The sequence below is a fragment of the Amphiura filiformis genome, chromosome 8 (assembly GCF_039555335.1).
Source record: "Amphiura filiformis chromosome 8, Afil_fr2py, whole genome shotgun sequence".
Lineage (NCBI taxonomy): Eukaryota > Metazoa > Echinodermata > Ophiuroidea > Amphilepidida > Amphiuridae > Amphiura > Amphiura filiformis.
The window spans coordinates 37,403,385-37,415,817 of record NC_092635.1 but is presented as its reverse complement, the minus strand read 5'-3'; the positions used below and the strand labels follow the sequence as shown (position 1 = coordinate 37,415,817).

Sequence of the window (12,433 nt, the reverse complement as noted above, 5' to 3'; positions counted from 1 at the left end):
TGAAAGTTAGTACAAGCAATTTGATAAGTGACCAGCAATGCAACATTTGCAATCTACAGAATCAGAATGTTTTATTAACAATACCAAACATACAGTATGGTTAATACACAATACAACTATAATTACATAGGAAACTACATAAACTACTAAAAAATAAGAAACAATGATATCATAATCATTAGCACACATATCTAATTTATATGATGTATAACTTGTACAAAAATTAACCAGTAATATTTAACCCAGCGCTAGAATGTCACTATATACTGTCACGTCTCAGCCGACCAGTAAAAAACTGTATGGTGAAAGATTTAGATCAAGTCTAATTCAGCGCTATACAAAGACTCAGACTGTTCCACTGACCTGTGTCTTCACTCATCATCAGTGACTATCGCCCTCATCACAACCAAATATTTACAAGGCATCAATTATTGAAAGCGGAGTTTACTTGCTTCATTTATAAATATACTAACAGATTTCACAATATCATAATCTGTCGTACCAATTATCATTATAAATAAATCCTGCTCGGATAAAGTTGTGAAATCAAAGGTTTCAGCTAGATCAGAAAACAATTTCAAACGATATTGTTTAACAAGATTACAACGCATAATAAAATGAAATTCATCATCTATTTCATTCAAATTACAAACTTGACAAAGTCTTTCTTCAGGTGGTAAACGTGGTTTTGAATAACGCCCGTCTCAATTAAAAGTAGAGGATCTATTTAAAAAAAGGACATCATTTTCATGTTCAAATTTTGTTTTAAATTTACAATAAGTTCTAAGCTTAGGGCTATTATTAACACATGAAAACCATTCCTTGTTGTATTCAGCCTGTAATCCTGATAAAACAACATTGGTTATTGATGATTTGCAGAGAATATTTGGTTTATTCCATATATCACTATGATGACCAATTAAATTACAAATATTTTTGATACCTTTTGACCAAGTAAAATAATTATTTACATCTAATTTACGATCTTCTAAAAGAGCCTGAATTACCAAGGAATGATTACCGGTCATACATTCATTATTTAATTTCCACCAATACTTGATTGCTAAACATAACATAAATAACATCACTGCCAGACTAAAAAGTTTGAAACACGTTCTTGCAACTGTTTCCTGAAACTTAAAAAATATTGGTATACTATACTAGGAATTTCAATTGAATGAACACGGCTTTCAATCGCGATCGTATTTCACATTTTTCAAACTACACCACGAACACACAATATTGGATACAATATTAACCAATTACATGGCATGGCTTTTATTCACAGTCGCACACACCATCGTACAGTGGCACTGTATGCAAAAAACGTCACGCTATGACAGGCTGTGTTCATTCAAATTGTGGGATAGGCTTTGAATGTGTTCATTCAATTGAAATTTCCACTGTAAAACTACATTTCACATATAGTGGTGCCAGAACTTTTATGCTGTACTTTGGTGTACCAACATTTTAATTTTGCACTTGGTTTATCCCGATTCCATGCCTGCTCTCGCAGGTTTTCTCCGGGATCTCCAATTTCCTCCTGTACCACAAAAATTGGTGATTGTTTGGTTATCAAAAACTCCCTTCACCCAATGGAATTTGGGGAGCTGCACAGATAATTGGTGCATGTTACAATCTAAGTTGGGATAGGTTTGCGCCAGGTTCGGCAGCAACCAGCCTAGTTGATGTGATCTGATTGTGATGATTCACCATGGCAGCGAATTGACCGTGCTTTGATTCCTCTAAGATATGGAAGAAGGTGCTATATAAATCCAAAATTTATTTATATTTATACCTGGTGGACCTAATTAGCACCCCCCCTAATAAGCACTGCTATAGAATTTACGGAGTGTTAACTGTCTCTTACCCATTTGAACAAATAATTTTCTTCAATGCCTTTTGAACCTTTACGTTTTATTTCAATTTATATACACCTTAACATAATTATTAGAAACCTGTATTTTGAATGTTTATTTGTTGTCAATTCTAGTAAGCCCCTAACGGGGGAACTACACTAAGCCAAAAAAAAAGAAACTTATAATTTTTCACAAGGTCGTATCTTAAAATCCTGTCGATCAAAATTAACGAAAATTACACACAGGATTGCCTCAATACTCTACTCTAAACACATGTCAGTAACCAAGCAGTTGCCCAACTGACACAATAGCAAAATGCACTGATATGGAACAGCTTCCTGGACCACATTCACAGCCCTATTGACACCTAGCAAACGAAATCTGTGAGAATGGCATCTTGAATCACAGGTCACAAACTTACCAACCGATACAAACAGATCACAAACTTACCAGGATCATTATGTCACATGTCCAAACAAATAATGAAGTCCTTTAGTAACGGTCCACCGTGCGCTTGCACACATGCTGTGCACCTGCTTCCAACCAAGTTCCTGATGATATCCTGGGGAAGATTGCCCCATACTTCCCGTTACTAAAGGACTTCGTTATTTGTTTGGTCTTGTGACATGATGATCCTGGTAAGTTTGTTTTGACTCTCTTTAATGTTTTTAACTTAATGTTGTTAAAATTGTTGGATGTGACCTGTGATTCAAGATGCCATTCTCACAGATTTCTTTTGCTGGATGCCAATAGGGCTGCGAATGTGGTCTAGGAAGTTGTTCCATATCAGTGCATTTTGCGGTTGTGTCAGTTGGCCAACTGATTGGTTACTAACATGTGTTTAGAGTAGAGTATTGAGTCAATCCTGTGTGTAATTTTGGTTAATTTTGATGGACAGGATTTTAAGATATGACCTTGTGAAATATTATAAGTTTCTTTTTCGGCTTAGTGTAATTATGTGTAACACAAATTCTTGAACACATTCTTACTTTTAATATTGCTTCAAAATGATTTATAGCACAGTTTCTTGAATTGTAATCTGAAAGCACTAGTATTTAAAAGCACACACCATTAGACACACACATTATTACTTGAAAGCACCAGTATTTAAAAACATTATTTCTTGAGAGCACCAGTAATAAAAACACACATTAATACTTGGAAGCACCAGTATTAAAAACACACATAATTCCTTACGCAAGTTAAACAGAAAGGTTAAGCACACATATTATTTATAAATCAAGACTTGGCATCGCTGCGTGCATTGGTGCACTTGTTATTACAGAGTGTGTGAAATTGCTGTGGCGTAAGCGTCACCCACTTGATGTCACTGATGCAGTCACAATCCCTTAGAAGTGATGCATGTGGATCACTGATTGGGTTAGGGGCTCCTATTTTTTATTTTCAGAATGGTGGGTTCATGAAGAGTAGTCCAGGGCCTAATGAACAGTGTAGTGTCAGAATCTCATACAATCGAACTCGGTTACTCGGCATGAACCATGGTAGCTTGTGAATGCCCCCTGAATTTTGGCACATTCTGAGAAATTTGAGAATATCAGCTAAGAAACCCACCCATATGGGAACCATTGGTGGAAGAGGTAGATATGCGAGTCATCAGATAATGCCCTTTTCAGATGGTCCTGATAGTGATGTTACTCAACACACCACAACTGTCTGTCACAACAGTCCCCATGACATCGTGAATCCAACCCCAAGCCTTGAAATAGGCAGGCGCTGGAAGCAAATTTGCCTTCGTAAAACTACCAAATGCTCCTGGTCTTTGTAAATTTACATGAACCAGGTGCAATTTTCTAAAACAAAATGCTCCTGGTTCCAGTATTGCACTTGATGCAGCTGTGCTTATATGCTGTATTGTATATGCAGAAAAGGATTTACTTTTTGAAAATTGCTCCTGTTTCTTCAGAAATTGCTCCTGGTTCTTGTAAAAAACAGTGAACCAGGAGCAATGTTCAGAGGCAAATTGCTCCTGGTTCCAGTCCACTTATTTCAAGGCTTGTCCAACCCTAATAATGATAAAAGAACCTGCAAGCTAAGTCCCTCCCCTTCAAGATCTTTGAAATACGGTTGGTTGCTCTACACGTACTACAGTATAGACCAGCAACAATTAGCATAACAGAGTCTTGGTTTGATTCTTCAATATTATAGTGAGTGCAAAGTCAAATGCTACAACGTACTGAGAACCGCAATCGTAGAGGAGAAGGCACATGCACTTACATCCACAATGACATAGCTTACAATATGCACGAGGAATTGTGTTACAGCAATGATTATGGAGATTTCAGTGCAGAGCAAATTGCTGCTCTATACGGACGAGTGTTATCATTGCATATGACAAAGACCCCAAGGCTGTTGCTGATATGCTAGGCTCTGATATTAAATCATGCAATCAGTGGTTGGGTAATTGACAATAAACTGCCTCTTCACGTTGGCAAGACAAGAGTGTATACTCTTTGGCACCAAAGCCAAGTTAAAGGAAGTTCCTGACTTGTGTGTTGCCTTGCATGATGGCCATGTTATGCAATCCTTGTGATGGTACCTCAGTGTTTCAATAGACAATACACTATCTGGTGAAAGCATGGTTAACTCTGTCACCAAAAGTTTCTGGTTGCCTCAAGTTTCTCTACATGCATTTTCACATTCTCCATCAAACTTTGCACAAAAATATTAGTTCTGTTTTGATTCAGTGCCAGGTGGATTATTGGTAAAGTGGCCTCACTCAGAACCACAAAAATAAACTGCGAAGTACTCAATATAAGGTTGCTCGTTACATCTTGAAACTTGCTCCCAAAGATCGCATAGGCAACATGGGCTAAACCTTATGAATCTGTTGAAATTTTGTGACAGAGTTAAACAGCTGAGGCTTAATCATCTACAATTCTCAAGGTGCACTTTTCCTTAGTATTTTGCTAGAACATCAAATGCCCACTCTTACAGAACCAGATCAAATGAATTTAACTTCATCGTTCCTAGGGTAAAAAGTATTGCTTCAAGCACTTTCTACTGCAATGCCATTTTGAACTGGAATGCACTCCCATAAAACATCAAGGGATTGCCTACCAAGTCTGCATTTAAACAAAGTGCCAAACAACATCTGGCTAGCAATTTTCACAGCGATGTCACATTTCACTATATAAGCTAAATAGGAACCCTATCGTGAGAAGAGTATTTGAGTTGCCAAATAGGCTCCATAAAGTAACATGTTTTACCAGTCAACCCATGAGAAAGGTTCGTGTTTAAAATTACAACCATATCAACGATATGTGAGTTGTGAAACAGCTAGGCCTTGAAAGTTAGGTCATGTTTAACCAGTGTACACATGAGATATGTTTGACTGTTTGTACTTAAAATTACAACCGTATCACAAGAATAGTACAAGATATGTGAGTTGCCATATGTGACATGATCAAGGGAACAAGTCACATGTTGACTATGGTCAAAAATAGAGGACATTTACAGCTTTCAGAAAGTAAAAACCCCATGTTAAAACGACTTTTCTTTACAAAGTTACATCGATTTATCAATGGCTGAAAACAGTAAAAAGTAGAAGAATTTTAACACTTTCTTTACCAATATCTCAAAATCAATATTAGTGATATCCGACTAATTTCCCTTAATCGTGTCACATACAGGCTTCATAAAGTAACAGCACATGTAGGCCATGTTTTACCAGTCTACCCATGAGATAGGTTGCTGAGACTGTTTGTTTACAACTCTTTAATGAGAAGAGAACAAGATATGTGAGTTTCCAAATAGGTTGCATAAATTTTTTTTTAAAACATGGCCTGCATGTTTCTTTATGGAGCCTATTTGGCAACTCACATATTTTGTACTCTTCTCGTGATATGTGATGTGATTTTAAAGTAAAATCATTCGGAAATTGATTTCCGGTATAGGCAAAGGACAAATATTCTTTTGTTCTCTATTGTTTCGGAAACACTTCAACTGGTCATATCTTTGGAACTGAATGTTCAATTTAAAAGGGATTTTCTACAAAATGTACATTTGCAGATGCTATATACGATCATGTAGAAAACTGAAAATTGAGTATGTCCGACTTAAGGTTATTAATTATTTTAAACTGTTGTGATTTGGTAGTTCACAGCATCGTACAAATGGTAGTGAGCGTTGGCAATAACTGTATTTCTCAATTCATATTAAGTGAGTGTGTATACGAATTAAAGTATCACAGATATACTTTTATAGGTCAGGTGCTGCGGTTCTTTAGTTACGTTGTAAAGAGGGCTGAAACAACAACACTTTTGTAAAACGATATAACTCATTAACAACAATAAATTAAGCAAGTTTGCAAAGTATACGATTTGTAGAATGAACTTTTGCAAAACATCAAGGTGTTATTTTTCAATAATATATTGATCTAGATAATGAAAATCGATTTTTAGGTTGTTTCGACCAACAATACCAAGTTTACCCTTAAAACCGGTTTTCCTTGATCACACGCCAGATATGGTTGTAATTCAAAGTACGAACAGTCTCAACAACATGCATCTTATATGTAACTTCCGAGACCCTTTTGACAACAATATCTACTCTTTAAATGATAGTGCGGCCACATCATTTTTTTACATTTGGGATACAGTGATTGATGTCCGTGCAGGTATCATTGGGCAGCTGGGCAACAGTATCGATTGTTTGAATACACTGCATAGGTGCATGCCTGAAAAGCTGCGCTAACATATCTACTTCACTGCCTTGCCCAAGTGAAAAATGGTATAGAACCGAAATGTAATGAGTACACTTAGGTAATCTATTAAACTCTCAGATTTCGTACATTTGTGCACACTCTGATACAAGCACAAGAGTTTCAACAAATAACCCAGCAAATAGCGTACATGGTGCAATGTTTATTTTGACACCTAGAGGTCACAAAAGGTCATAAAGTGATAGAAAATAAAAAATTCTCAAATCTTGTTAGCTGATACACCAAAATATTAGTTTGATCATAATGATTTCAAAAATGTATAATTTGAGCTATCTACGACTTTATATCGTTACCAATACAAAAACCTCATGTTTGGGTCAAAATAACACAGTTTAGGTTGTACAGGGGTAAAAATTTCAACGTGCTCAGATTTTAGTGAAGGTGGCAAAATGTTTAATTGACATGAGAATCTAGAGAAGGTACTTGCCATCTAAAATGTACTCTTTACTTGTTACGAGCAAACACGTTAACAACATACCGTGGCCTTTATGGTCAGCCGATGGCCTATGACCTTTTACCATCTACCTTACTAGGTTAACACAGTAGATATGCAAAACTATTCTGTATCTGATTACATTCAGCAAAACACATAATTTGCCATAAATCACCACTCCCCCCAAATAAGAGCAATTTGAAATTTTTACCCCATGCAGCCAAAGGAGTACAATTTTGACCATAAATGAGTTTTTTGTATAATAACTCCGTAACGGTAGGTTGTAGATACTAGTATAAAAATATTGACTACTATGAGGGGCATGGTTAAAATTATAGGTCCCAGGTGATCTCAAAACCATGACTATGCCCGGAATAAAAAGCAGTCAATATTTGTTTTATATATATACCAAATCTTAAGATTCTTGTCATCTCATCTGCTTGGTTAAAAGCATCAATTTTGGGAAGAGAAATTAATAGTTTCAATGTGAACGACACAGATTACAATCAACGATTTCCGCATAATTATAGCGCACGAAAACAGTAACGCATGCATATATCATTTTACTCTGGGAACAGAGCACACACAGAACTATGCCGGAGGAATAGTTACTTTTGCGGGCATAGTCAAAATTATGTCTGTGCTTTTAACCAATGGTAGTGGGAATCTTTAGATGAGGTAATAACATAACCTATACGTTTTTGAAATCCTTATGCTCAGGCGAATAATTTGATGTTACTGTATCATTCAACAGGATTGGAGAAATTTTAATCTGTTACCCCTGCATGACCTTTCATGACCTCTGGCAGTCAGGTGGGGCCAAATCCAAAATGCCTCAACATCCTAAAATAAACTTAGGACCAATTATTTGGCTTAGCAGCTAACTAACTGATAAAATAGGGCAAATTAGACCACTAAAAAAAGGAGAAATTCTCACACAGTTTTTCTGGACCAGTTTTTATGGGGACCAAGATTTTATGAGGTAAAAAGCCTGCATCCTGAGAACTTTCCTGTGCGGGCGCTTTTTTAAAAATGGCCGCCATATGTATTACCCGGGGATGTATTACTTGTCAAGATATTGTTGCCGTTTCTTACTTGAAACATAGCATCAAGTATCTTAAGAAAATACAAGAGGTATGGCACCAATGTCATTTGTAAGGTCAACACAATCAAATTTGCCCCCTGATTTCAACAGAAGCCAAGAAGCATGTGGTGAAGAATGACAATGTCGACATAGCAATCATCCATTCACATTCAAGAGACATTACATATCACAGTCAATGCATTATAGCTCATTATCCCATTTCATTAAGAATTAAGAATAATACATGACAATGCCAAAGTCCATCGTAAACGTAAAGCAACTACACGGTTAAATTAGTCATGTAATAGAGTTGGATTAGTATTGATAGCACTAATGCATAACTAAGTCATGTTATTAATATGATGGTGCCGGGCGTTCACAGGTGAGGGCGCTTTTCAAAATGGCTGCCAAAATCCAATTTACAGCATATATTGGTTAAAATTGTCACTTTTGAGGTATAATGTACCAGATTTTGAATTAGTATAAACAATTCAAGGTATTTATAGGACGGTACCAGGTAGTCACACTGTAGGGCGTTTTTCAAAATGGCCGCCAAATCATATGAAAAGCATTATGTATACACCATTAAAATAGTCACTTAAAGAGGTATAATTTACCAGATTTTGGATTGATATTGATCGCAGTACAGTATAACTAGGTCAATATATTAGTAGGGATGTACCGAAAGGTCACGGTTGAGGGGTTTCTCAAAATGGCCGTCAAAATGAAAAAAATGATTATGTCATTTTAGTGACCATAACAAAGTGTAGAAAAGAATGTAATAGTTATCTTTGATCATTAAGTGTTTCAAGGTGCTACAGCAAGCTACTAACTAAAGAGGACTACCAGCATGGTCACTATGCAGGAGTGTCCCTATGTGGATGAAGGACAAAGTATTAGATAAATACTTGTTGTCCTTTTCGGTTTATTGTTGTGTGTTAATCTTCAAGATCACTCAAATCATTGCATTCAAAAATGTATACTTTTTTTAATCTAGCTCTTGGATATCATCGAACACCATTTCTGCTCAATTTGTTCATTCTATCTATTGTCAATACTGTTTCTATTAAATAAGCAATGTCACCTGATTGCCATTTTCATGATATGAAGTTTTATGCGAAGAAGTGGTGGTAGTAACGAGATATCTTGGATTGGAAATAATGCGTTCAAATATGTCATAACTTGCTTCATTAATGCTTTTCACATTTACTCCGTACAGAAGTGGAAGTTACACTTGGAGCTCTTCTGATAACTTTTCTGATGGACAATCTGATACCCAAAAGTTGAAGGTGTCAACAAAGCTTGGCATTGATTCCAGATTTCCAGGCGCTTCCATTCATAGATGTTTTTCCTTGAAATGCCGAGCTGTAATCATTGCCTGTGATGTCATGAAAGTCAACACTATTTCTATTCTCATAATCACAGATGCCAGCAGATTGCCATTCTCATGAGATGAAACATGAAGAACCAGAGTTTGTTGAAGTGGTGGTAACAAGTTACAACGAGATGTCTGGGATTAGAAAACATGCGATCGAAGATGTCACATCCTTTTTTAACGCTTTTCACATTTACTCAATCCGTACAGAAGTGAATCTTAATTACTGTTGTTGGAGCTTTTCTGATAAATTTTCTGATGGACCATCTGATACCTGAAAGTTGCAGGTGTCAACCAAGCTTGGCTTTGATTCCAGGCCCTTTCAGCCATAGAATTTTCCCCTTGTGTGAAAAAAGCAGAGCTGATGTAACCATCCCCTCTAATGCCATGAAATCAATTAAGGGTCATTTCTGTGCTTGTGTTAAGTCAATGTCACCCAATTTGAATGCCTTTTCTGTATTTGTCAGTGATTGTATTATCAGTATTAATATCTTTAAATTGTGAATGAAAACAAGTCACGCACTACCAGCAAAGTAACTGTCAGCTGAACTGTCATTGCCTATGTTGTTGACTTGATAGCATTGGTCCGCACACCCTGTAGATTTGCTGGTAGCCCAGGCCTTAAGTGTTCTCTCAGGATCCATTGAAACCTTTTGAACTTGACTTGTCAAGATATTGTTGCTGTTTCTTACTTGCAACATAGCATCAAGTCTCTTAAAAAAAACCAAGAGGTATGGCACCAAAGTTATTTGTAAGGTCAACACAATCAAATTTGCCCCCTGATTTCAACAGAAACCAGAAGCATGTAGTGAAGAATGGCAATGTCAACATAGCAATCATCCATTCACATTCAAGAGACATTATATATCACAGTCCTTGCATTATACATTGTAGCTCATTATCCCATTTCATTAACAATTTAAGAATAATACATGACAATACAAACACTGGCAAATAAAGAAATGCAAAAATATTGGGTGACATTGACTTAACACAAGTGCAAAAATTACCCTTAATTGAATTCATGACATTAGAGGGGATGATTTTATTACATTTACAGCTCGGCTTTTTTCACACAAGGGGATCATCTATGGCTGAAAGGGCCGGATTGAGTAAATGTGAAAAGCGTTAAAAAAGGATGTGACATCTTCGATCGCATGTTTTCTAATCCCAGACATCTCGTTGTAACTTGTTACCACCACTTCAACAAACTCTGGTGCTTCATGAGAATGGCAATCTGCTGGCATCTGTGATTATGAGAATAGAAAGTGTTGACAATGGATAGAATGGACAAATAGGTTGAGACGATGATGCCCGATGATATCCATAGAGCTAAATAAAGAAACATAGTTTTTTTTAAATGCAATGATGTGAGTGATCTTGAAGATTACCACACAACGTAAGAATTCAGTCTCAGCATCACCCGATAATGACTGCTACGCACTTACCACATATTTTAAGCACACAATCTATCATGTAAGGCACGCAAACGCTGGTGTGATTATTAGACACTGAACGATCGAACAATCAGCCCTCATGAATATGTGAGAAGTCACAGCATACAAATTATGCACTGGGACTTGACTGGTTGTATTACTCTTTTGTCCATGGATGTATACATAATGCTTTTCATACGATTTTGGTGGCCATTTTGAAAAGCGCCCTCAACAGTAACCTCCTTGTACATTCTTATTAATACCTTGACTTATTTATATTTTACCGTCAGCAATACTAATTGAAAATATAGTAAAATATACTTCATAATAGACCACTTGAACAGTATGTTTTTCATTGGATTTTGGTGACTATTTTGAGAAGCTCCCTCAACTGTGACCTCCTGGCACCTTCATATTATTACATCGACTTAATTATACATTACTACCATCAATACTAATCCAAAATGTGGTCAATCAACTCTATGACCTATTATAACTGTAAGCACCCTCACATGAAAGTTTTCAGGCTTTCTACCTTCTTGTTCCAATGAAAAACTGGTGCAGAAAAACCATGCAAGAATATCTCCTTTTCTTTAGTGGTACCTACTAGGGCAATTGATTTCAGTTTACATGCACTACAATTGTGCAAATCATGTTTAAGGGATCTGGAATGAGTGTTTTGAGCGTTTAGACAGTATTTTTTGTGGGACATGAGAGCACATCGGACATATCGAATTGCATTCTGAATACGAAGAATGTCTTTCTGATATCAAATAATTTTCATTTTTTGAAATCCATGATATAATACAAATTTTATGACAAATTATTAAAATTTGATATTTTTCACATTTTTGATATATAACAGTCCTCGAAGTAAATTTTATAAATCTAATGAGATATTCTCAAAGTGTATGTAGCTGGGAGGAAAGCCGATGATCATTTGAAAATTTTGACCTTTCATATTGAAGATATGGATTTTTTCCCCACTAATTTTTTTTGGTGTTTTGGGGAAAAAAAATCCATATCTTCAATACGAAAGGTCAAAATTTTAAATTGATCGTCATCTTTTCATCCCACCTACATACACTTTAAGTACATATTATCAGATTTATAAAGTTTACTTTGAGTACTGTTAAATATCAAAAATATCAATTTTTAATCATTTGCCATAAAATGTGTATTACATTGCGAATTTCACAAAATCAAAATTATTTGATATCAAAGGAATATTCTTCGTATTCGGAATGCAATTCGATATGTCTGATGTGCTCTAATGTCCCACAATAAATACTGTCCAAAGGTTCATACCCCACCCCTCAAGTTGTCATATTTGGCAGATGAAAAGTACTTTTGGTGCTAATTAATCTAGGCTATGGATGCATTTTAACAGTACCGTAATTATAGTAGAAAAAGGTCATTGCACTTTGCACAAAGGGTCTTGTTCAAAATTACTCAGACCTGTTCAAAAACCACACTGATCCACTGGTAATAAGGATTCAGAAAAA

The 12,433-nt window shown here is 36.0% G+C and overlaps 1 protein-coding gene across 5 annotated transcripts in view; it reads left to right on the top strand.

The window, feature by feature from the left end:
- The window catches only part of LOC140159000 (ras-GEF domain-containing family member 1B-like), a 289,431-nt gene that overhangs the window by 151,540 nt on the left and 125,458 nt on the right, over window positions 1-12,433 (top strand). The gene's annotated exons all lie outside the window — the stretch shown is intronic.